This window comes from Carcharodon carcharias, chromosome 3 (assembly GCF_017639515.1).
Source record: "Carcharodon carcharias isolate sCarCar2 chromosome 3, sCarCar2.pri, whole genome shotgun sequence".
Lineage (NCBI taxonomy): Eukaryota > Metazoa > Chordata > Chondrichthyes > Lamniformes > Lamnidae > Carcharodon > Carcharodon carcharias.
Window position 1 is genome coordinate 14571756 of NC_054469.1, and position 25942 is coordinate 14597697.

General features: G+C 43.1%; 1 long non-coding RNA gene across 1 annotated transcript in view; it reads right to left on the reverse strand.

The window, feature by feature from the left end:
* Positions 1-232: 232 nt before the first annotated feature.
* The window catches only part of LOC121275777, a 128624-nt gene continuing 102914 nt past the window's right edge, over positions 233-25942 (reverse strand). Inside the window, exon 3 of the long non-coding RNA XR_005942562.1 lies at positions 233-464. This is a non-coding gene — a long non-coding RNA (uncharacterized LOC121275777). The remainder of the gene's footprint in view (positions 465-25942) is intronic.

The following is a 25942-nucleotide window of genomic DNA, read 5'->3' on the forward strand; positions in this document are numbered from 1 at the left end:
AGCACCAGGTAGTTCCCCTCCAAGTCACTCAGCATCCTGACTTAGAAATATATCGCCGTTCCTTCACTGTCACTGGGTCAAAATCCTGGAACTCCCTTCCTAACAGCACTGTGGGTGTACCTACACCACATGGACTGCAGACGTTCAAGAAGGCAGCACACCACCACCTTCTCAAGGGCAATTAGGATGGGCAATAAATGCTGGCCCAGCCAGCGAAGCCCACATCCCGTGAATAAATAAAAAAATGAGTGGATACCACCAAGCCATTGCTGCTAATACTGTGAGCTATGGGAGATGCTTCTTGCTCCTCACAGTGTCCGCACACAAGTATAATTTCCTCAAGTGCTGAATTTTCATCAGTGCGAGTACCAAGTTTGTTCAAGCTGAGTTGGGGATGGTGCCATTGTTCACTTAGGTCATCAGTCGCACTTGCCTTGTCAGCTTCATAACAGTATCGCTGCATGCTGCAAAATATACAATAGATTTCTTTGAGGAACAGCAATGAGGCTGAAGTATGTTTTATACATTAATCCACGTGTAGGTTTGGCTTTATATAAAACAAAAGCACCAGGTTGCCATCTCAACACTGTAATCCTGCTGTTCAGGAAAGGTGAAAGAGAAAGAACTGTAAGTCAGTTAGCTTGACATCAGCAGGAAAAATTCTACAATCTATTATTATGGGTGTGATAACAGGGTTCCTGAAAGGATAGGGTGAGAGATATATTCTTAATGACACAGTTCTAAAGAGTGTGTAGGGTAGACGGCTTATTTGCATAGATTTTTGAAGACAGAAAGACAAAGTGAGGGAAAAGTTTGCAAATCATATGGGATCAGGGAAGTTTATATTGAACATTTATGAAGCAATGTTTTAGGCCACAATTTCCAGGTCTGTTCACCATACTTCAGGAAGGATTTGAGGGTCCCTGAGAGGGTGCAGAAGAGATTTATCAGAATGGTTTCAGGGATGGGCAGGTGGGTGGGGGGTGGGGAGCAGGAGATGCAGAGGGTTTAGCTACTTTGAAGAAGCAAGTGTTGTTCTCCTTGAAGCGAAGGAGATTGAGGGGAGATTTGAAAGAAATGTACAAGATTATGATAGATTATGACAAGGTAGACAAAGAAAAGCTTTTCCAATTAGCTGATGATACAAGAAGTAGGGTAGATTTAAGGTTTTGGGCAAGAGATACAAGGGGGATGTGAAGAACTTTTTTTACACAGCAATTGCTAATGACCTGGAACTTGCTGTCCACGGAGGTGGTAGAAGCCAAGACGACAAATGACTTCAAAAGGAAATTGGATAGGTACTTGAGGGAAATAAATTTGCAGGGCTACAGGGATAGAATGGAGGAATGGGACTGACTGAATTGTTCTACAGAGAGCCAACATGGACTCAATGGACCAATGGCCTCTTTCTGTGTTGTAATGTCTGTATGACTATGAGAATCACAATATGTTTATGTCGTTTTATGAAAAATGAATCTACTAGGAATTTTTGGGGTGTAAATAATGGAGTAAATAGGGATGGGTGCAGTATTTTTGGATTTTCAGAAAGCATTTGATATGGTGTCACACAACAGGTTGTTACACACATTAGGGCTCATGTGACTGGATTCTAGCACAGACAGAAAACAGAATACAACTAAATGGGTAATTTTCATGATAGCAGGGTGTAACTAGTAGAGTGCCACAGAGCTTTGGGCCTGTTTACAATCTATAGCAATCACTTAGATGAGTTTGTGATTCTTTGAAATGTTGTACCCAAGTGAGTTGTGAATGCTCAGTCATTAAGTAAATTCAAGACTGAAACCAATAGATTTTGGGGCACAATGGGAATCAAGGGATAAGGGAGCAGGACAGAATAAAGTAGAATTGATATAGAAATTTAGCCATGATATTGGATGATGGAGAAGACTCGATGGAACTTATGGGTTACTCCTGATGAAGTGTGTTATCACCCCACCCCTGCCCCATTTGTTACTATCCCCTTTGTCCAACAATGGTACTTACTTTTGCAATAAGAGAATTTTGTTTAGTTTTGGTAACCATGCAACAAAAAAGAGATACACTTGTATCCAAAAGGATATGAAAACAAGCCCTGAGGGAGATACACTCCTGAGATTCAATCAGAAAGAACATTTTATGAGAAAAGCCAAAGTTGGAAGAATCTATCAAGGATAGACATGAGTATATTGGGGCTTCTCAAAATACTTTGATGTTACGCGTGGAGAATTAACGTATTCGACTAAGGGGCTTCAATAGGCAATGGATTTTTTTCGTCTATGATATTTGCTATGTTTCTTTTTACTAAGTTTATTTTATTTCATCTTTCCCAGTTGAATCTCCCATTACACCCAATATTCAGGCACAATGTGGATGCCCTCTTCCCATACTTCCAGCAATGTCATCTGCTACTTGTGAGAATAGCCCAGAGGAATGGGGAGTAATTTTGCCTTTAAGTTTACCTTTCTGCTGCTATATTCCAGAAAACCAGTTGCTGAAGGATAGAACTGGAGCCAGTCTTTATACCCTTTTATAAGGTTTTTCTACAGGTTTACATATTACAGGTATATATCTCTTAACCCAAAGTCTATGTCTATTAATAGAGGCACAAGTGAATCCCTAGTTAATTCCCACCACCTGCATACATTTAAACATAATTAATATGCAATTACAAATGCAATTCATATTTATATAGCAGTTTTAACATAAAATGTCCCCAGGTGCTTGGCAGGAGCATCATAAAACAAAATATGGCCCTGAGCCACATAAGGCAATGTTGGGTTAGATGATCAATAGGTTGATCAAAGAGGTCATGAGAGCGTCATAAAGGAGGAAAGAGAGGTAGAGAAGTGGTGAAGTGCAGGGAGGGAATTCGAGATTGCGGTCGAGGCAACTGAAGGTAGGTCCACCAATGGTGGAGTGATTAAAATTGGGGATGCACTAAAGCATTGAGAGGTTGGGGGAGATTATAGAGATAGGGAGGGGTGAGGCCACGGAAGGACTAATAACAGGAATGCCTTATGAGGAAAGGTTGTACAGGTTGGGCTTGTATCCACTGGAGTTGAGAAGAGTAAGAGGCATCTTGATTGAAATCTTTAAGATCCTGAGGGATCTTGACAGAATGGATGTGGAAAGGATGTCTAGAACTAGGGGTCATGGTTTAAAAATAAGGGATCGGCCATTTAAGACACAGATGAGGAGAAATTTTTTCTGAGGATCGTGAGTCTTTGGAACTCTCTTCATCAAAAGGCAGTGGAAGCATGGTCTTTGAATATTTTAAAGGCAGAGCTAGATAGATTAGTGATTAACAAGGGATGAAAAGTTATCGGGGGGTAGGTTACAATCAAATCTTATTGAATAGCGCAGCAGGCTTGAAGGGCTGAGTGGCCTACTCCTGCTCCTAGTTTGTATGTTCATATTTGAAAACAAGACTGACAATTTTAAAATCAAGATGTTGCTTGACCGGGAGCCAATATAGATAGGCGAGCAGAGGGGTGATAGGAGAACTGGACTTGGTTTGAGCTAGGACATGGGCAGTAGAGTTTTGGCTGAACTCAAGTGCATTGGAGAAGTCAAGCCTAGAGGTAACAAAATCATGGGCAGGTGTTTCAGCAGCAGATGAACCAAAGCAAGGAGAGAGAGAGGCAATGATAAAGAGATGAAACTAGACAGTTTTAGTGATGATGCGAATATGTGGTTGGAAGCACATCTCAAGGTAAACATACGACCAAGGAGCAGGAGTAGGCCATTCGGCCCCTCCAGTCTGCTCAGCCATTTAATAAGATCATGGCTGATCAGATAATAACCTCAAATCTGCACCTGCCTACCCTTGGTAACCTATCATCCCCTTGCTTACAAGAATCTATCCACCCCGCCTTAAAAATATTCAAAGACTTTGTTTCCACTGTCTTTTCAGAAAGAAAGTTCCAAAGATTCATGGCCCTCTGAGAAAAAATTTCAACTCATCTCCATTTAAATGGGCGGCCCCTTATTTTTAAAGAGTGATCCCTAGTTCTAGATTCACCCACAAGAGGGAACATCCTCTCCACATCCACCCTGTCAAGACCCCTCAGGAGCTTACACGTTTCAATCAAGTCACCTCTTACTCTTCTGAAGTCCAGCGGATACAAGCCTAGCCTGTCCAACCTTTCCTCATAAGACAAACTGCCCATTCCAGGTCTTAGTCTGGTAAACCTTCTCTGAACTGCTTCCAATGCACTTACATCATTCCTTAAATAAGGTGACCAATACTGTACACAGTGCTCCAGGTGTGGTCTCACTGGTGCTCTGTATAACTGAAGCACAACCTTCTTACTTTTGCATTCAATTCCCCTCGTATTAAAGGATAACATTCTGTTAGCAATCCTAATTACCTGCTGTACCTGCATACTAACCTTTTGTGATTCATTCACTAGGACACCCAGATCCCTCTGAATCTCAGAGCTTTGCAATCTCTCACCATTTAGAAAATATGCTTTTATATTCTTCCTGCCAAAATGGACAATTTCACATTTTCCCACATTATACTCCATTTTCCAGACCTTGGCCCACTCATTTAACTTATCTATATCTTTTTGTAGTCTCCTTTTGTCTCCATCACAACTTACTTTCCTACCTAACTTTGTGTCATCAGCAAATTTTGCAACCATCCTATCCAACCCTTCATCCAAGTCATTTGTATAAATTGTAAACAGTTGAAGTCCCAGCACTGATCGTTGTGGCACACCACTTGTTACATCTTGCCAACCTGAAAAGACACATTTATGCCTACTCTCTGCTTCCTGTTAGCCAGCCAATCTTCTATCCGTGCCAATATGTTACCCCCATGCAATGAGCTTTACTTTCCACAATAACTTTTGATGTGGCCCTTTATCAAATGCCTTCTGGGAATCTAAGTACAGTACATCCACCAGTTTCTGTTTATCCACAGCACATGTTACTTCTTCAAAGAACTCTAATAAGTTGGTTAAACATAACTTCCCTTTCACAGAACCATGTTGACTCTGCCCAATTGCCTTGAACTTATCCAATTGCCCTGCTATAGCTTTCTTAATAATAGTTCCTAACATTTTCCCTATGACAGATGTTAAGCTAACTGGCCTGTAGTTTCCTGCTCTTCTGTCTCCCTCCCTTTTTGAATAATGGGTGAGAATTTTCTCCCGTTGTGCGGGATGGGTGGGACCAGGCGTGGGCGGGTGCGTAGCCAATCACCGTCCACGTGAAAGAGCGCAGAAATCTCCCTGAGGCACGGAGCTGCCTCAGGGAGATTAATTTCATTATCAAAAATAGAAAGAAAGAATAGAAAAAATTATTCGGACATGTCCCCTCACATGAGCTGGGACAGGTCAATGAATTTGCCTGGGCTCTTCACCTGCCCACCAACCTTAAGGTTGGACAGACAGCCTAGACAATCAGTTTAATTAGCTGTTAAATGGCCTTAATAGGCCTTTGACATTTCGGAAGGCGTGCAGCTGACGCCGGTGCGCGCCCACTGAACTGAAGATTGGAATGATGTGAGGGGATATCGGGACGCACATCTGATGTCATTTTATGCATCAGCGAGTGGGGCCCGCCTCCGCATACCAACCAGAAGATTCAGGCCATGGAGTTACATTTGCTATCTTCCAATCTAATGGGACTTTTCCCAAATCTAAGGAGTTTCGTAAAATTAAAACCAATGCATCAACTATCTCACTAACCACTTCTTTTAAGACCCGAGGATGAAGTCCATCAGGACCAGAGCACTTGTCAACCCACAGCTCCATCAATTTACTCAGTACCACTTCTCTGGCGATTGTAATTTTCCTGAGTTCCTCCCTCCCTTCCATTTCCTGATTTATAGCTGCTTCTGGGATGTTACTTTATATCCTCTATAGTGAAGACTGATGAAAAACTGTTCAATTCATCTGCCCTTTCCTTGTTTTACATTATCAATTCTCCAGACTCACTTTCTCCAGGACCAGCACTCACTTTGCTAACTCGTTTCTTTTTAAAATATTTATAGAAACTCTTACGATCTGTTTTTATATTTCTGGCTACCTTTCTCTTGTAATTTTTCCCTCCTTATTCATCTTTTAGTCATCCTTTGCTGTTCCTTATATTCTGTCCAATCTTCTGGCCTTTCACCTATCTTTGCACAATTATATAATTTTCTTTTTAAGTTTGATACTATCTTTAAACTTTCTAGTTAACCACAGATGGTGTATCCATCCTTTGGACTTTTTCTTACCCATCTGAATATATCTATTCTGTGTATTATCCCCTTAAATATCCCCTTAAATGTTTGCCACTGCATCTCTATTGACCTTTCCCTTAACCTAATTTGCCAATTTACTTTAGCCAGCTCTGCTTTCATGCCCTCATAATTGCCCTTATTTAAGTTTAAAAACATAGTCTCAGACCCACTCCTCTCTCCCTTAAACTGAATGTAAAATTCAATCGTATTATGGTCACTGCTACCTAGGGGTGCCTTCACTAATGTTAGGAAATGGGGACAGTTTAAGTATGTTACATTTGTATTTATGCATGTTAGGAATGAGTTTTAGCTTTAAGGTTTAAGTTTGATTTGTATTTCTGTTTCTGTGTGTTAAGAAAGGTCAAATTGAGTTTTTGTTTCACTTTAAAAAGGTGCCTGCATTGCTAATGAGAGTTTATGATTCATGAAGTTATCAAATAAGAGTACAAGAATTGTGCTGTTGCCTAGCAACAGGGGTCCAGAGAGGCACATCCCTCCCACAGACACAAAGAAAAGCTAGAAACAGCAGTTTTGATTTGGAAGCTGTTGGAGTTCAGCTGGTTTTGAAGATAGCTGCCAGGCATAGGAAATTGCCTAGGAGAGACAGATAGCCAGTTCTAAGCAAATGAAAAACCCTGAAATCCAGGAGAGTGGAAGAAGGGAAAGTCCAAAGAAGACCTCTAGTCAAAGGAAGGACAGGAACCTGGAAAAGGTCCTGTTAAATGAAGTTAAGAATGAGGGGCAGAAAGAAAGGCCCCAAGCTTTGGATTTAAAGAGGCAAAAGCTGCAGAAAGCGAGAACAGCTTGCAAGAGGCAAGAAGGTTCAAAGAGTCATCTGAAGGTCTGTAACTCTTTGCTATGCGCATGTGAGTCGATGAGAGAGAGTGCATGGAAGACAGCTTGAATGCACGTGGTGACCCAGGGAAGAGGAACGTCAGAAAGAGAGTTTGAAACCCTGAAGATAAACCCTTGCAGAAGGTGTCTGAGAGAAAGAGTCCGTTAGGGAGAAGATTCCAAGGCGAGGTTTTGGAGAGTGGAGATTGGAAACCCTCGTGTGAAAGACAGAGCGCAGTGAGACTGGTTGGCTCATGGTGTGACAAGCATCCATCGGTTGCGGCGGTGGGGAGTGGGGGGGTGAATCTTTAAATTCTTCCAAGAGAATTATTTCCCTAAGAGCTTCATACTTTGTCTCTACCTTCAATGCTCTTATCCATCAGTCAAAAATACTTTGCTTTACCCCTCTTTTTCCTTTGCCTCCAATTCAAGTTGTTTGCAGTTCCTTGGCTTGGTCACATTGCTTCATTTGCAACTGGATCTTAGCTAACTCAATTGACTCAACCCCTGGAGAACAGGGCCTCTCTGTTATCCCTTCCAGTTTTAAATACTGTGCTATTATCCCAACCAAGTCTGCTTTCCTCGCCCCTTTGGGTAATTCTAACACCAATTTATCGGCCAATTCCATTAGCTTACTCTTGGTTAATTTCTGTAAACCAGTCAAAGTTACATCCTTTGTCTGTGTAAAAAAAAAAAGTCTTAGCAACCTCCAAAGCCATTTCAAATTCCAATCTGTATAAGTTACCTCACAGCAACTCCAATTCCTGTGTCCAGTACCTCAGTACCTCCACGTACTCACATTATAAGGATTCACAGATCCCAACAATGTTCAAGGATTTCCAATCCCACCTTATAATGCTATTTCCGAAACAATTATTATTCCACATCCAATCACCTGCTGTCCACATTTCAAATCCTGCAAGAGCCCCACTTTGTTATGATCCCAGCTGAGGTTACCCCTGGACAAGCCTAATCCCAGGATGGAATCCAGCTTGATAGATCCTAACTTTTATTTGTTTGTTTAAATACATGGATAGTAGCTACTGAACAGAGTCACAGGAGTCAGCTAATGAACTTATAACAACAAGAAAAAATGAACTACATTACAATGCTCCTGCACCCACAACTATATGTTTACAGATATATACAGATGTGTAAGGGTAACACAGGTTATAAAAGCTATCCTATACTCTAATGTTCACAGTAAGTACACAGTCCATGTAAATCTATGGCACCCTGTGGTCAGACATATTGCACTCTGAAACTAAGTGACAGATGCCACTTTGACCAGATGCTATAGATATCTCTTCAACTCCCACCCTTCCCCCCCTCAGATGCTTGTCACACCCTGAGCCAACCAGTCTCACTGCACTCTGTCTTTCACATGAGGGTTTCCAATCTCCACTCTCCAAAACCTCTCCTTGGAATCTTCTCCCTAACCGACTCTTTCTCTCAGACACCTTCTGCAAGGGTTCACCTCCAGTGTTTCGAACTCTCCTTCCAATGTTCCTCTTCCCTGGGTCACCATATGCATTCAAGCTGTCTTCCTCACTCTCACCGACTCAGCTGTCAACAGTACCACTGCATCACATGTCCTTAGTAAAGAGTTACAGACCTTCAGTTGTCTCTTTGGACCTTCTTGCCTCTTGCAAATTGTTCTCAGTTTAAATCTGCTTTCTGCAGCTTTTGCCTCTTTAAATCCGAAGCTTGGAGCCTTTCTCTCTGCCCCTCATAACTGTGACTGCTGTGGCAGTGGCCAACAGTTGATTGGAGGGATTCAAACACAGAGTTCCAGGATAGCTGGGAACAGAATTGATAGGCGGCAACGTGTTCAGGAGCTTTGGAGAAGAAAGGGAGGTTGGAGGTTAGATGATAGTTTGCAAGGATGGTGGGGTCAAGGGTTGATATTTTTTGTGGAGAGAGGTAATGACGGCAGGTTTGAAGGAGAGAAGGACGACATCTGAGAAGAGAGAAACATTAACAATATCTGCTAACATTCACAGATTTCCTTCTCTCTGAATAAAAATTAGAGTTTATATGTACAACAAAAATGTCAAAATAAATTAAATCAAAGAACTCTGTATTCTATACAAAGCATTGCATAGTGAGATGCATCTCCTTTAATTTCTTTGTACATTCATTTATTTTTATAAAACAGTTCTGACAGTTGATGACTTGCATCCACCCATTCAATCTTAGAGATTTCCTTTCTCTCCAGCATTTGTTTCAAGCCTTTTTTCTCACTCTCACTTTTCTTAAGGTGAACATTATCTCACAAAGAATGATCATCTACAAAACATTGAATGGACATACTATCTTCAGTGCACCGATTGAACAGAATCTCACTTAAAAAATTTTGACAAAAATGCCTCTAAGTAAATGGGTTTTGAGTGAGTTAAAATCAGGTCCATGATCCCATATCCACTGTTTTCACAAAAGCCAGTGTTTCAGCAACCAAAGTACTTTAAATATCCCTTTTTATTTTCTTAGCTTTCTAAGCTGAAGGATAACATTTCCCATATATATTAAGAAACCAGCTGCACTAGAATACCCATCAGGAAGATTAGATTAGCATAAAGCATTGCTAAAAATGGCCAGTTTAATGATCTTTGTGTCATTCAAGGATGGGAACTTAAGTGTGCATTTCCCCAAATTTAGTTTTTGTCTTCATGTTTTATTTGCCCTAAACATTCTTGGCTTTAGGGTATTTCTTCATAGCCTTAACTCCCAACACATCACAACTAGCAACTGGTCTAGTCTTGAGTGTTCAACCAGTTTAACTTAACAATCAAGCTTTGCAATTGTACTGTCTGTTCTTATTATTTTCATGTGAGGACCTAGTGTGATTAACTGGACTGAGAGTAAATAGGATTGTTGATTTAAAGTTATCTAGATCTGTTCTACTTAATATCTAAACTAATATATTTAAAAGCCCCATAAGCCTGATTCCCAATTTTAAATTCTACTTTAATCGTGTCATCTTATTAATAACATATTTCTCAAATTCTGCTGTATTACCCTATAAGAAATCATTACCTTGCAGCTTGAAAATGCCTAAAATGATACCAATAAACATACAAACATATGAAATAGGAGCAGGAGTAGACAACTTGGCCCCTCGAGCCTGCTCTGCCATTCAATAAGATCATGGCTAATCTGATTGTAACCTCAACCCCGCATTCCTGCCAACCTCTGATAACCTTTCACCCCCTTGTTTATCAAGAATCTATCTGGCTCTGTCCTAAAAATATTCAAAGACTCTGCTTTCACCAGCCTTTGAGGAAAAGAGTTCCAAAGACTCTCAACATGCAGAAAAAAATTCTCCTCATCCATCTTAAATGGTTGACCTTATTTTTAAACAGTGACTCCTAGTTTTAGATTCTCCCATAAGAGGAAATATCCTCTCCACATCCATCCTGTCAAGACCTTTCAGGATCTTACGTTTCAATCGAATCGCCTCTTACTCTTCTAAATTCTGGTGGATACAAGCCTGGGCTGTACAGCCTTTCCTCAAAAGACAACCTGCCCATTCCTGATATTAGTCTGGTAAACCTTCTCTGAATTGCTTCCAACACAGTTACATTCTTCCTTAAATAAGGAGGCCAATACTGTACATAGTACTCCAGATGTGGCCTCACCAATTCCCTGTACAACTGAACCTCCCTACTTTTGTATTCAATTCCCCTCGCAATAAAGGATAACATTCTATTAGCCTTCCTAATTACTTGCTGCACCTGCATACTAGGACACCCAGATCCCTCTGAATCTCAGAGCTCTGCAATCTCTCCCCACTTAGAAAATATGCTTTTATATTCTTTCTTCCGAAATAGACAATTTCACATTTTCCCACATTATAACCCCATTTTCCAGATCTTTGCACACTCACTTAACCTATCGATGTCCCTTTGTAGCCTCCTTATATGTCCTTGTCAGAACTTAATTTCCTACCCATATTTGTATCATCAGCAAATTTAGCAGCCATATCTTCGGTCCCTTTGTCTAAGCCATTTATATAAATTGTAAAACATTGAGACCCCAGTACTGATCATTGTGGCACACCATTCATCACATCCTGCCAACCAGAAAATGACCCATTTATGCCTACACTGTTTCCTGTTAGCTAGTCAATCTTCTATCCATGCCAATATATTAACCCCTACACCATGAGCTTTTATCTTCTGCAATAATAAAATATTGTTGGTCTGCTTTTAATTGACCGCAGCAAAACAGATCTCACTGAAAAATACCGTACCTGAAATCATCATTCAGGGAAGCATTTGTTTAGTTTGCATAGTTTCCTTTCTGCATCTGCTGTCTTTTTCAGCAGTTTCTGAAACACTTCTCTCTGAAATGTATCACCTGGCAGCAACATTCCATTTATGTTGATTGATCTAAACTCCCATGAGCTACAAGATGCATTGCAGGGATTCACCAAGGCTCCTTCGATAGTACCTTCCAAACCCACGACCATCTAGAAGGACAAGGGCAGCAGATAAATGGGAACACCACCAGCTGGAAGTTCCCTTCCAAGTCACTCACCATCCTGACTTGGAAATATATCGCCGTTCCTTCATTGTCACTGGGTCAAAATCCTAGAACTCCCTTCCTAACAGCACGTGGGTGTACCTACACCACATGGACTGCAGCGGTTCAAGAAGGCAGCTCCTGAAGGGCAACTAGGGATGGACAATAAACTATGCTGGCCCAACCAGCAAAGCAACCATCCTGTGGATGAATTAAAAAAAAATGTTCAAGTTTACTTTTCCAGCTGTGGGAGAATCCACTCTAACATCTGTAACACCCAGTCACTCTTCAAAACCTCTAGCCACTAGTCTCACTTTAATCTCTAGTACGACTTGCAAGTGTATTTTCAGTATAATCCACCTATGTGACAAAACTGGTTAGCCCCTTATTTATCACAGAGTATACTCCAAGATCTCTCCAACTGTCTAATTCCCCTTGTTTTTCCTCTCACTAGTTTATCCTCAAATTTACTGGCAACTAGAAACATTTCAAGATCATGAGAATTTCTGCTTCTAGTTCTGGTACAAGATATTCTGTGGCCATTATTTAATTGTCTAACCATTCAAGCTATGGCCTCCACTTGCACAGTTCTGCTGGGACTGCTAGTGTGAGCTCACCCTCTTGCACTATTGAAGGTTCTTTCTTCAGGGCATGGTCGTTTTCTCACTAAAGAGTCTCTTCTGTATTCACTATCTCTTCTTGGACTGCACTTTCTTACACTTCACTCTTTCCATACCAATCCATGGACCTCACTTCTTGACCATCATCCTAACATTCAGCCAATATTTAAAAACAAAAATAAAAACAAAACACTGCGAATGCTGGAAATCCAAAACAAAAACAGAATTACCTGGAAAAACTCAGCAGGTCTGGCAGCATCGGCGGAGAAGAAAAGAGTTGACGTTTCGAGTCCTCATGACCCTTCAGCAGAACTAGGTGAATCCAAGGAAGGGGTAAAATATAAGCACCCCTTCCTTGGATTCACCTAGTTCTGTTGAAGGGTCATGAGGACTCGAAACGTCAACTCTTTTCTTCTCCGCCGATGCTGCCAGACCTGCTGAGTTTTTCCAGGTAATTCTGTTTTTGTTTTGTTGCAGCCAATATTTAAATTTGCCAGTAGCTCTTCCTGCACATCCTGTCTTCTGTGCAGCAGCCCTTGGCTAGAAGCACTGAGAGCTGTGTGCGCGGCTGCACTTTAAATATGGCTCCCTCCACTCATTAGACCCCTCTGGAGTATGTGAGGTTTGTATGTGCAGTGTTTGCCTACCTTTCACTGTGCTGCTCTCGCAGCTGTAGTTTTCTGACTGAAAATTCTTTTCTTAGTTTTCAACGTTCACCTTTGGGTAACTGTCCTCTTCTTCCAGAAAGCCACTTGGTGAAGGGTAGAAGTGGACCAAATCTTTATCCACTTTATAAGCATTTATTTACAGACACATTGCAAGCATACACCCAATTACTACAGTTTCAGCCTGTCTATCCCCAGTTGATGCCCATCACCTGTTGACAAGTGAACTGAACTAATAACTACAGTTAACATTGACTGTGCCAAGGGAACCTCTGGTTAATGTGGAGAGGAAGGAGCACAGAAACCAAGGGAAGTAAGATTGTGGTTCAGGGTAAATACTGAGGTAAGGCTCTAAGATCTAAGATAGGAAACTAGAATAATTAAGTGCTCTTTAAGATCTTAAGCTATTTTTCAAAGTCTTAATCTTTATTTCTGTTAAATACAGGTAGTAGTCCAATAAATAGAGGTTTGTCACGGTGCCTCATTCCTTTAAATAACAAATGCTCCACGTGGGAACTCCAGGATAACAATGTGGGGGAAAATGTGGGGCAGAGTCATCCTAGATTTACACTAAGAGTGGTAGAACACAAGAAATAGGAACAGGAGTAGACCATTCAGCCCCTCGAGCCTGCTCCGCCATTCAATAAAATCATGGTTTTTGATGCCATATTGCCCCAAACCTGCCACATTAATTATGCATTCCCAGGAAACACACCATTTCCATGGTGGGTGGGCTCTCATTTGCCTGCCATGCCTACACCTCCCTGCTTCAGCACACCATGCGCCATATTTAAAGTGCAGCCGCACGCACAGCTCTCAGTGCTTCTAGCCCAGGACTGCTGCACAGAAGACATGATGGCCCCAAAAGGCAAAAAGACTGCAGACCCCAGGTTTAATGACTCATCCCTTGAGCACCTTTTGAACACCGTGGAGGCCCGCTGTGATGTCATCTACCCCCAAGCTGGCTGCAGGGGGGGCAGCAACATTACCACTCTGGCTTGGTAGGCGATGGCAGTGGTGGTCAGTGCCAATGCTGCACAGAGGAGGTTGGCCATCCAATGTAGATTGAGGATGAATGACCTCATCCGTGCCGCCAGGGTAAGGCAACCATCCCATCACTCTAGACTCTCACACTCAAGCCCATCACACATGCACTGGCATCTCACTCACTGCCAGCTCGAGGGACATCACCACTCATTCTTTGACATATAGCCTCACATCTCCATCTGGCTTCATTTGCTCTGGAGACTGCCTCCTCAGCCCTCACCATCTTGAGGCCAGTTGCACAGATCAACTTGTGCCCCCACACAAATCCTGGGATGCCCTCCTTCCCCAGTAAAGCCTTCACTCTGAAGCCTCTTCCCTTGTCTGAGGCCACTTTTCCCCCTCCCTAAGCAAGCCCAAGCCCTGTAGCCATACAAAGCCACCCCCACCTAATGGCTGGTCTGGTTGGTAGAGACCTGCCCGTGAGCCCCCCTAAAAGTGTTGTGGTGCTGTCTGCAAAGCCTGGCACTGATGATTGAGTGTTGCCTGAAGCAAGGTAGGCAAACAGACCTCAAAGCCCTTAGCGAAGTGCAGCTTGCCAGGTGCATGTCGCTTATGTGGTGTTGTGAAACAGGCAAACAATATAGCGTGGGGGAATGAGTCTGGCGGGCTAGCCATCTAATAATATGTAGAAGTATTACAATGAGGTTCCCAATGTCCGCTGGCAGGAAACATGACCCGCCATCGACTGGCTGAGCAGACAATCGCAAACTGGTTTCACGATGTCGAAGGCCAACCTCCTTCTCGACATTGTCTGCTCATGCCACTGAACACGCCCGATGCCAGCAGGCACGGAAAATTCCACCTGTGAACTTGTCCACTTCAGCAGGAAGAATAGAAAAGCAGCATGTTAGTTAAATGGAAAGAGATTTCCGAACTCTGAGGTACAGAGAGACCTGGATGCCCTGGTATATGAATCACAAAAGGTTAGGATGCAGGTATAACAAATGATTAGGAAGGCAAATGGAATGTTGTCATTTATTGCAAGAGGAATGGAATATCAAAGTAGGAATTCAGTTGTACAGGACGTTGGTGAGACCACATCTGGAGTACTGTGTACAGTTTTGGTCTCCTTATTTAGGAAAGGATATAGAAGCATTAAAAGCAGTTCAGAGAAGGTTCATGCGACTGATACCTGGGATGGAGGGTAAGGGGGTTTATCTTATGAGGAAAGGTTGGACAGGCTGGGCCTGTATCCATTGGAGTTCAGAAGCATAAGAGGTGAAAAGTGAGAGGTCAAAATCCTGGAACTCCCTCCCTAACAGCGCTGTGGGTGTACCTACACCACGTGGACTGCAGCGGTTCAAGAAGGCAGCTCACCACCACCTTCTCAAGGGCAACTAGGGATGGCCTAGCCAGTGAAGCCCACATCACCTGAATGAATTAAAAAAAAGATCTTATTGAAACATATAAGATCCTGAGGGTATTTGACAGGGTGGATGCTGAAAGGATGTTTCCCCTTGTGGGAGAGACTAGAACTAGGGACATAGTTTAAAAAAACGGGGTCTGCCATTTAAAATGGAGATAAGGAGAAATTTTTTCTGACAGTCGTGAATCTTTGGAACTCTCTTCTCCAGGGAGTGGTGGAAGCAGGGTCATGGAATATTTTTAAGGCAGAGGTAGAGAAATTTGTGACTAACAAGGGAGTCAAAGGTTACCAGGAGTAGGCAGAATGTGGGTTTGAGGCCACAATCAGATCAGCCATGATTTTATTGAATGGTGGAGCGCTTGAGGGGCCAAATGGCTTACTACTTTTCCTTATTCATATGTTCGTATGATATGTCTCGTGTCCTGGACAACCACTTGTCAGCTGCAGGGGCTCAAGCTCCAGGTTTTGAGCAGCAGCTGGTGTTGCTGTGGTGCATCTGTGAGGCTGGGGGCTTCATGGATAGTATGTTTATAAATGTGGTCACCTCACAGTTTAAGAGTATGCAGGAAGAAAGGGAATGGATGACCACAGGCAGGTAGTGCAGGAGTGCCCTGACTGCATTTTGCTCTCCAACTGGTATTCCATTCTGAATACTGGCAAGAGTGATGGCTCCTCTGGGGAGTGCAGCCAGTGCCTAGTCCACGGCACTATAGGTTTCAGCTGTAAAGGCGTACAGGAGGAAAATTGGGAAAACACTACTGATAGTGGATTCTATAATTAGGGGAACAGACAGGCAGTTCTGCAGCCACAGATGTGAATTGAGGATGATATGGTGCCTCCGTGGCGCTAGGGTCAAGGATGTCACTGAGCAGCTGCAGAGCACTCTGGGGGAGGAGGGTGAATGGCCAGAGTCCAATGAGGTAGGAAGAAAGTCCTCCTTGCAGATTTTAGGGAGGATACTAGAAAGCAGGGCCTCAAAGGTAGCAATCTCTGGATTATTCCTGGTGCCATGCCCTAGTGAGTATAGAAATAGGGGGAAACAGCAGATGAGAGAAGGTGCAGGAGGGAGGATGTTAGATTCCCGAGACACTGGGAGGTGGGCTCTGCACAGGTCAGATGGCTTGCACCTGAACAGAGCTTGGACCGATATCTTTCTGGGGCAATTTGCTATTGCTGCTAGCTCCAAATTGTGGCATCACTTGTTGTGTGCCATATCATGCATTTAAAAACAAATTTATCTTGATCATCTGATATCTCTACATTCCTCCAATTCTAGCCTCTTATATATCCCTGATTGGTGGCTGTGCCTTCAGCTCTGGAATTTCCTCCCTAAACTTCTCCATCTTGGTCTCCTTCTTTAAGACGTTCTTTAAAATATACCTCTGTCTAAGTTTTTAGTAACCACATCTGCTTTTTCCTTGTGTGGTTTGATGTCAATTTCTCTCTAATTAAGAATCTATGTAGCTCTTAGGACTTCTTTGCACTAAAACTGTTATATAAGTACAAATTAAGTTGCTATTGTAATAAATATCATTTGGACTGTAGCTGTGGTCACCTCAGAACATATGAACATAAGAAATAGGAACAGGAGAAGACCATATGGCCTACTGAGCCTGCTCTGCCATTCAGTACAATCATGGCTGATCTTGGGCTTCAACTCCGTTTTCCTGACCGCTTCCCGTATCCCTTAATTTCCTCAGAGACCAAAAATCTTTCTATCCCAGCCTTAAATATGTTCAACAACACAGCATCCACAACCCACTTGGATAGAGAATTCCAAAGATTCACAACTCTGAATGGAGTAATTTCTCCTCATCTCAGTCCTAAACGATCAACCTCTTATCCTGAGATTGTGCCCCCGGTGTTTTAGGTTCCCAACAAGCGGAAACAATCTCTCAGCATCCACTCTAACAAGTCCCTTCAGAATTTTGTAGGTTTCAATGAAGATTGCCTTTCATTCTTCTACACTCCAGCAGATATCAGCCCAATTTACTCAGCCCCTCATCATAGGACAACCGCACCCCCCAGCCCACCCCCCCCATCCCCCGCCCATCCCAGGGACCAATTTAATGAAACAAAAACAGAAAATGCTGGAAAAACTCAGCAGGTCTAAAAGCAACTGTGGAGAGAAAAAACAGAGTTAATGTTTTGAGTCCTTATGACTCTGTTTTTCTCCACAGATGCTGTTAGACCTGCTGAGCTTTTCTAGCATCTTCTGTTTTTGTTTCAGATTTCCAGCATCTGCAGTATTTTGCTTTTACCAATTTAGTGAACCTTCACTGTGCTGCCTCTAATACAAGTATATCCTTCCTTAAGTGTGGAGACCAAAACTGCATACACTACTCCAGATACGGTCTCAATTATAGCAAGACTTCTTTACGCTTGTACTCCAATCCCCTTGCATTCAGTCACCTCTAGCATTTCTGGGATGGGCACAGATGGAACAAAACTCATCGGGAACTCAGGACCCACTTTGCTATTTGACTAGTTATAGAAACGTAGAAAACAGGAGCAGGAGTAGGCCATTCGAGCCTGCTCTGCCATTCATTATGATCATGGCTGATCATCCAACTCAATAACCTGCTCCTGCTTTCTCCCCATTTCCTTTGATCCCTTTTGCCCCAAGAGCTATATCTAACTCCTTCTTGAAAATGTATAATGTTTTGGCCTCAACTACTTTCTGTGGTAGTGAATTCCACAGGCTCACCACTCTCTAGGTGAAGAAATTTCTCCTCATCTCAGTGCTAAATGGTCTACCCCATATCCTCAGACTGTGACCCCTGGTTCTGGGCTCCCCCACCATCAGGAACATCCTTCCTGCATCTACCTTGGGATTTGAACCCAGGTCCCCAGAGCATTACCCCGGGTCTCCAGGTTACTAATCCAGTGACAATACCACTATGCCACCACCTCCCCTATCTCAGCTCATACACTCAGTTGGTGGTGAACTTGCAGCTATTGAGAGGAAGTGTGACATCTTTGGCAGGCCCATTGAAGCGTATGGCAGCAGGAGTCAGTGTTTTCTAAGATGGAGGCAGAAAACTGGGATTGAAAAATTGGCTTTTGCAACATATCATCAAGGCTCCTGATCATGTATTTTTTTTACAGAAAACTGGATGGAATGCGATCTCTAAAATATCAATTAAAAGTCCTTGAATCCCATGCATTAAAAATGTAATTGAACTTCAGCCAGCATAAAGTATCACCTCTGCACAGGAATGTGCCAATTACATAATTGTCACCAAATTATCTCTCTCTCAATGGCACTTGAAAAATTTGCCAATGGCAGGGGTACTGTGATGATAAGTGATGGCTGTGCTGCTAGCCAATCCATGTAATGTGGGGATTACATCAAATTTACAGCACAGAAACAGGCCATTCGGCCCATGGTTCTATGCTCCAGATAATCCTCCTCCCACCCTACTTCATCTCACACTATTAGCATTGCCTTCCATTCCTTTTTCTGTTATGTACTTATGTATCTAGCTATCCCTTAAGTACAGAGGGAGAGTTGTACTGTCAGAGGTGTCGCCTTTCAGGTGAGACATTAAACAAAGGTCTTATCTGCCTGCTTGATTGGAAGTAAAAGATCCCATAGCACAATTTTGAAGAAGAGCAGGGGTGTTAACCTCAGTATCCTGGGCAATATTTATCCCTCAATCAAAAACTGATTATCTTGTCACTATCACATTGCTGTTTGTGGGAGCTTGCTGTGCACAAATTGGCTGGCATGACTCTTACTTTACAACAGTGACTACACTTCAAAGTTCTTCATTGACTGCAAAGCACTTTGAGAAGTCTGGTGGTCATGAAAAGCATTATATAAATGCAAATCTTTCTTTGTCCTAAAATGCATCTACACTATTCACCTCACCTTTAGTGAACCTTTGCTGCACCGTCTCCAATGCAAATATGTCTTTTCTTAAATGTGGAGACCAAAACTTCACACACTACTCCAGATATGGTTTCATCAAAACTTTGGGCAACTGTAGCAAGACTTCTTTATTCTTTCATGGACTATGGGCCTTGCTGGCAATGCCTGTATTTGTTACCCATCCCTAATTGCCCTCTAACTAAACCTTTTCAGAAAGGACAGTAAAGAGTCAACCACGTTGCTATGGACCAGGAATCACATGTAGGCCAGACCAGGTAAGGATGGCACATTTCCTTCCCTAAAGTGCATTAGTGAACTAGATGGGCCTTTACAACAATTGGTGATAGTTTCATGGTCACCATAACTGAGAGTAGCTTTACATTCTAAATTTATTAATTGAATTTAAATTCCACCAGTCACTATGGTGGGATTTGAACCCATGACCCCAAGACATTAGACTGGACTTCTGGATTACTAGCCCAGGGATATTACCATTATGTCACCATCTCCCAATAAACTATTCTCTGTGGCAGCTTGTTCCATATTCATAGCAGCATTCTCTGAGTAAAGAATTTTCTACTGAATTCCTTATTGGGTTTATTAAAGACTGGGGCAGGCACCACTCCCAAAGTTAGTTATATTGCAGGTAAATACTGAGTAAAGCTTCCACTACTTTGTCCCAGCCTTAGCTGAAACTTCCAAAAGAGCACCTCCACAGCTCTAGTGTGGCATTATCAGCTGTCTAAGTAAAATTGGTAGTTAGAGCCCAAGTAAGTACATTTTGTGCTCGAGGATGGCGGATGTGAACAACCCATCCATCTGGGCTGGTTTTAAACACAGATCTCCGAGGTGAAAGCCAATCTCTAACCCACTGCACCTTCCAAACCCACGACCATTACCAGCTAGAGGGACAAGGGCAACAGACACATAGGAACCCTACCACCTGGAAGTTCCCCTCCAAGTCTTACCACTTACCATCCTGACTTGGAAATGTGTCACCATTCCTTCGCTGTTGCTGGGTCAAAAGGCTGGAACTTCCTTCCTAACAGCACTGTGGGTGTGCACCACATGAACTGCAGCAGGTCAAGAAGGCAGCTCACCACCCACCTTCTGAAGGGCGATTAGGGATGAACAATAAATGCTGGCCTAGCTAGCAATGTCCACATCCCGTGAATGAATAAAAAAAAACATATACCCCTTCAAAGATGTTTTAAAGGCAAAACATCAAGTCAAAGATTGATAAGGCACAAAGGGGTCCAAAGTGCCTGTGATGGATCCTGAAGATTTCCAATGCGTCCCATTCCCCTGCTCTTTACCCACTGGTCTTAAATTTTTCTCCAATGTTTCCAAATATTTGAAATGGAAAGTAAAAACAACAGATTCATATCAATATTTTAAATGGGATGCAATAGCAAACAGATTCATGCCAATTTAACTCAGCACAATCAGGCAGCATTATATTCTCTGAAACTTTTTTCTAATTAGCTACAGGAATCTTTTATATTGGAGCTGCAGACCTAAGCCGTGGATTATCTACTTGACAATGTCCAAATAAGTTGCTTTTCACAATTTGATTTCGGGGGATGAAGAGACAAAACTTGCCTCTTGTATCCTGTTCCGATTCCCATCCATCAAGTTTATGACTCATGACACAGTTTACTGTAAGGCTTGTACATTCCTGAGTATGAGTGTTTGTTCACCTGCCTGGACTTGACTTGTTCTTTTTTACTTGGGAGTTTCACATCCATTTGTGAGCCAGAGAAAAAGACATTTGGGAGGCTATTTTGATGACAGCAGTCCTTGTCATTCAGGACAAGTAAATGGATATTTTAATAAATTATTGATTGCACCAGAAAATAGTCACGTGCACCGGTCGCTGTTGCTTCCTCACCTTAACTTATTCCTGCGTTGTGTAATTATCACTGAATCTGTTAAAGCAGTAGGTCTTACTTTACTTAACTAATACAAACCTGATATCAACTGTTAAGGGTTAGAGAAAATGATCCTGTGGAAAAAGAGTTATTTCCCTGTACTTATGTAATGTTCATGCAGTTAAAATACAGAGATAAAAACAAAGAACTGTGGATGCTGGGAATCTAAAACAAAAACAGAAATACCTGGAAAAACTCAGCAGGTCTGGCAGCATCGGCGGAGGAGAGCACAGTTAACGTTTCGAGTCCTCATGACCCTTCAACAGAACTAAGTAAAAATAGGAAAGGGGTGAAATATAAGCTGGTTTAAGGGGTGGGGGGGAGGGGAGGTGGTTTGTTGGGACAAGCAGCTAGTGATAGGAGGAGATAACCAAAAGATGTCACAGACAAAAGAACAAAGGTGTTGAAGGTGGTGATATTATCTAAAGGAATGTGCTAATTAAGAGTAGAGAGCAGGAAGCAGGACAAGCAAGGTACAGATAGCTCTGGTGGGGGTGGGGTGAAATAATATGAAAAGGGCATAAAAGGTATAGATAAGCAATGGGTGGAAAATCATTTAAAAATAATGGAAATAGGTGGGAAACAAAAAATCTATATAAATTATTGGAAAAAGCAAAAAGGAGGAAGAAATGGAAAGGGGGTAGGGATGGAGGAGAGTGTTCAAGATCTAAAATTGTTGAACTCAATATTCAGTCCGGAAGGCTGTAAAGTGCCCAGTCGGAAGATGAGGTGCTGTTCCTCCAGTTTGCGTTGAGCTTCACTGGAATAATGCAGCAAGCCAAGGACAGACATGTGGGCAAGAGAGCAGGGTGGAGTGTTGAAATGGCAAGCAACAGGGAGGTTTGGGTAATGCTTGCGGACAGACTGAAGGTGTTCTGCAAAGCAGTCACCCAGTCTGCGTTTGGTTTCTCCAATGTAGAGGAAACCGTATTGGGAGCAACAAATGCAGTGGACTAAGTTGAGGGAAGTGCAAGTGAAATGCTGCTTCACTTGAAAGGAGTGTTTGGGTGCTTGGACAGTGAGGAGAGAGGAAGTGAAGGGGCAGGTGTTGCATCTTCTGCGTTTGCATGGGGAGGTGCGGTGGGAGGGGGTTGAAGAGTAGGGGGTGATGGAGGAGTGGACCAGGATGTCACGGAGGGAACGATCCCTATGGAATGCCGCTGGGGGGGTGAAGGGAAGATGTGTTTGGTGGTGGCATCATGCTGGAGTTGGCGGAAATGGCGGAGGATGATCCTTTGAATGTGGAGGCTGGTGGGGTGATAAGTGAGGACAAGAGGGACCCTATCATGTTTCTGGGAGGGAGGAGAAGGCGTGAGGGCGGATGCGCGGGAGATGGGCTGGACACGGTTGAGGGCCCTGTCAACGACCGTGGGTGGAAAACCTCGGTTAAGGAAGGAGGACATGTCAGAGGAACTGTTTTTGCAAGTAGCATCATCAGAACAGATGCGACGGGGGCAAAGGACCCAAACACCTCCTCTTCACCATGGACATCCAATCCCTCTACACCTCCATCCCCCACCTGGATGGTCTGAGGGCTCCCTGCTTCTTACTCGAACAGAGGCCCACCACTACTCTCCTCCGTCTGGCTGAACTTGTTCTCACACTGAACAATTTCTCCTTAAACTCCTCTCACTTCCTCCAAATAGAAGGTGTGGCTATGGGAAAGATCCAGCATGAGCCCCAGCTATGCCTATCTCTTTATGGGGTGTGTGGAACATTCCTTGTTCCAGTCCTTCTCCGGCCCCCTCCCACAACTCTTTCTCCGGTACATCGATGATTACTTCGGTGCTGCTTCATGCTCTCGTCGGGACCTGGAAAAATTTATTAATTTTGCTTCCAATCTCCACCTCTCCATCATTTTCACATGGTCCATCTCTGACACTTCCCTTCCCTTCCTTGACCTCTCTGTCTCAATTTTTGGTGATAGACTGTCCACCAATATCCATTACAAGCCTACTGACTCCCACAGCTACCTCGACTACAGCTCCTCACACCCCGCTTCCTGTAAGAACTCCATCCCATTCTCTCAGTTCCTTTGCCTCCGTTGCATCTGTTCTGATGATTCTGCTTTCAAAAACAGTTCCTCTGACATGTCCTCCTTCTTCCTTAACCGAGATTTTCCACCCACGGTCGTTGACAGGGCCCTCAACCGTGTCCAGCCCATCTCCCGCGCATCCGCCCTCACGCCTTCTCCTCCCTCCCAGAAACATGATAGGGTCCCCCTTGTCCCCACTTATCACCCCACCAGCCTCCGCATTCAAAGGATCATCCTCTGCTACTTCCGCCAACTCCAGCATGATGCCACCACCAAACACATCTCCCCTTCACCCCCCCTATCGGCATTCCGTAGGGATCGCTCCCTCCGGGACACCCTGGTCCACTCCTCCATCACCCCCTACTCCTCAACCCCCTCCTATGGCACCACACCATGCCCACGCAAAAGATGCAACACCTGCCCCTTCACTTCCTCTCTCCTCACCGTCCAAGCACCCAAACACTCCTTTCAAGTGAAGCAGCATTTCACTTGCACTTCCCTCAACTTAGTCTACTGCATTTGTTGCTCCCAATGTGGTTTCCTCTACATTGGAGAGACCAAACGCAGACTGGGTGACCGCTTTGCAGAACACCTTTGGTCTGTCCGCATTACCCAGACCTCCCTGTCGCTTGCCATTTCAACACTCCACCCTGCTTTCTTGCCCACATGTCTGTCCTTGGCTTGCTGCATTGTTCCAGTGAAGCTCAACGCAAACTGGAGGAACAGCCCCTCATCTTCCAACTAGGCAATTTACAGCCTTCCGGACTGAATATTGAATTCGACAACTTTAGATCTTGAACTCTCTCCTCCACTTCCACCCCCTTTCTGTTTCTTCCCCCTCCTTTTTGCCTTTTCCAATAATTTATATAGATTTTTCCTATTTCCATTATTTTTAAATGTATTTCCACCCATTGCTTATCTATACCTTTTATGCCCTTTTAGTATTATTTCACCCCACCCCCCACTAGAGCTATCTGTACCTTGCTTGTCCTGCTTCCTGCTCTCTACTTTTAATTAGCACATTCCTTTAGATAATATCACCACCTTCAACACCTCTTTGTTCGTTTTTCTGTGACATCCACCTATCACTGGCTGCTTGTCCCAACAAACTCCCCCCCCCCACCCGCCCCCCCCCACCGCCCCCCCAACCCCACCCCAACCAGCTTATATTTCACCCCTTTCCTATTTTTGCTTAGTTCTGTTGAAGGGACATGAGGACTCGAAACGTCAACTGTGCTCTTCTCCGCCGATGCTGCCAGACCTGCTGAGTTTTTCCAGGTATTTCTGTTTCTGTTTTGGATTCCCAGCATCCGCAGTTTTTTTGTTTTTATCTCTGTATTTCTGTTTCTGTTTTTGTTGTTGCAGTTAAAATACATTTGTTTCACACATTGATTAAACAGAGAATCTAAACGAGGCAGCAGTATAATCAGAAAATAATTTTTCTTTCAGTGGTTCTTTGGATGTCTCCTCCTTTTGATGTCCAGAGCTTCACTGTTTTTCAGTTTCACTTGGTTTGTGAGTGACATTAGCAACGCCTCATTAATTGCCCATTCTTAAATAGTGGCATTGGGCTTTAATCTGAAGCAATTGCTTCATATTTAATCACTGGAAGTGTTTTAAGAGCCAACCATAAAAGTGTGGATCTGGAGTCACATGTAAGGCCAGGCCAGGCAACAACAGCAGATTCTCTTCCATGAAGGGCATGAATGAATCCCTTGGGTTTTTTATGACAATCCAGCAGTTTTCACAGTCACTTTTCCTGGTTCCATCCCATAGATTATTAGGTTTACTGGATTCGACTTCCCAAATTGTCACAGTGAAATTTGAACTCAAGTTCAGACTTGTTAGTAAAGTAACATAACCACTCAGCTACTACTGCATTACTTAACACTAGTTGTGAACCACAAGAATGAGCACTTGTACCCTTTTTCTGTCAGATGAGAATCTGTGAAATTGGGAAACCTAAAAAAAACTTGGAAAAAACCTAATTAACACCAATGAAGCCATGAATTCAATTAAAGAATTCTTGAGAAGGACATGGATGAGTGGTGGATCACTTATGAACATCTGAGTCATATTGGTAATGCTGCTTTGACGTTGGAAGTTCAAAATCCATCACAGCAAGCGGGTGTTAAATGGTTGTGGGGAAGCCGACATTTCCTGCCAACTTTTCGGGAAACATCGCCATCCAAAAAATCCGACCCTATGCATAACACAAACTTGTGCTGCCACCATCAAAGTTTTCTGTACATAAATCCTTAGGTCAGTCTGTTCCTGCGCCCTGTTTAAACTTGCACCAATTTGTTTATATTCCTCCTTCTTCAGGTACCATGCCCTAAGAGGGCATTGGCAATCATGGACTTCCATCGGATTGGTCCATAATTATATTTGGCAAAGTACTACAGTACCTTCTGCAGTATGGCTGACCAAGAAACTCTTCCATTTTTATCACCTGCTATCAGGTGTATCAAAAGGATTCACAGGCTGATAATCAATCTGTTTGGCTATGTTATGAACACACCTTCCATGGCTATCAAATCCTGAAGTGGGATTTGAACCCAGAGCTTCTGGCCTAGAGGTAGGGATGCTACCACTGCACCACAAGACTTTCCTTGTTTATGTAACCTATCCTCATTCTTATCCCAAAATGCATCACTTCACATTTCCCTGTGTTAAATTTCATCTGCCAACTTTCCTTACTTTCTCAATAATGATAACAAAGCATAGATGGTGTGGAAAATGTCTCACTGATGCAGAAGAGAATGTTATTCTGAGATTGTGGTTGAAGCATATTTCTGGGGTCAGAGTAAGAAG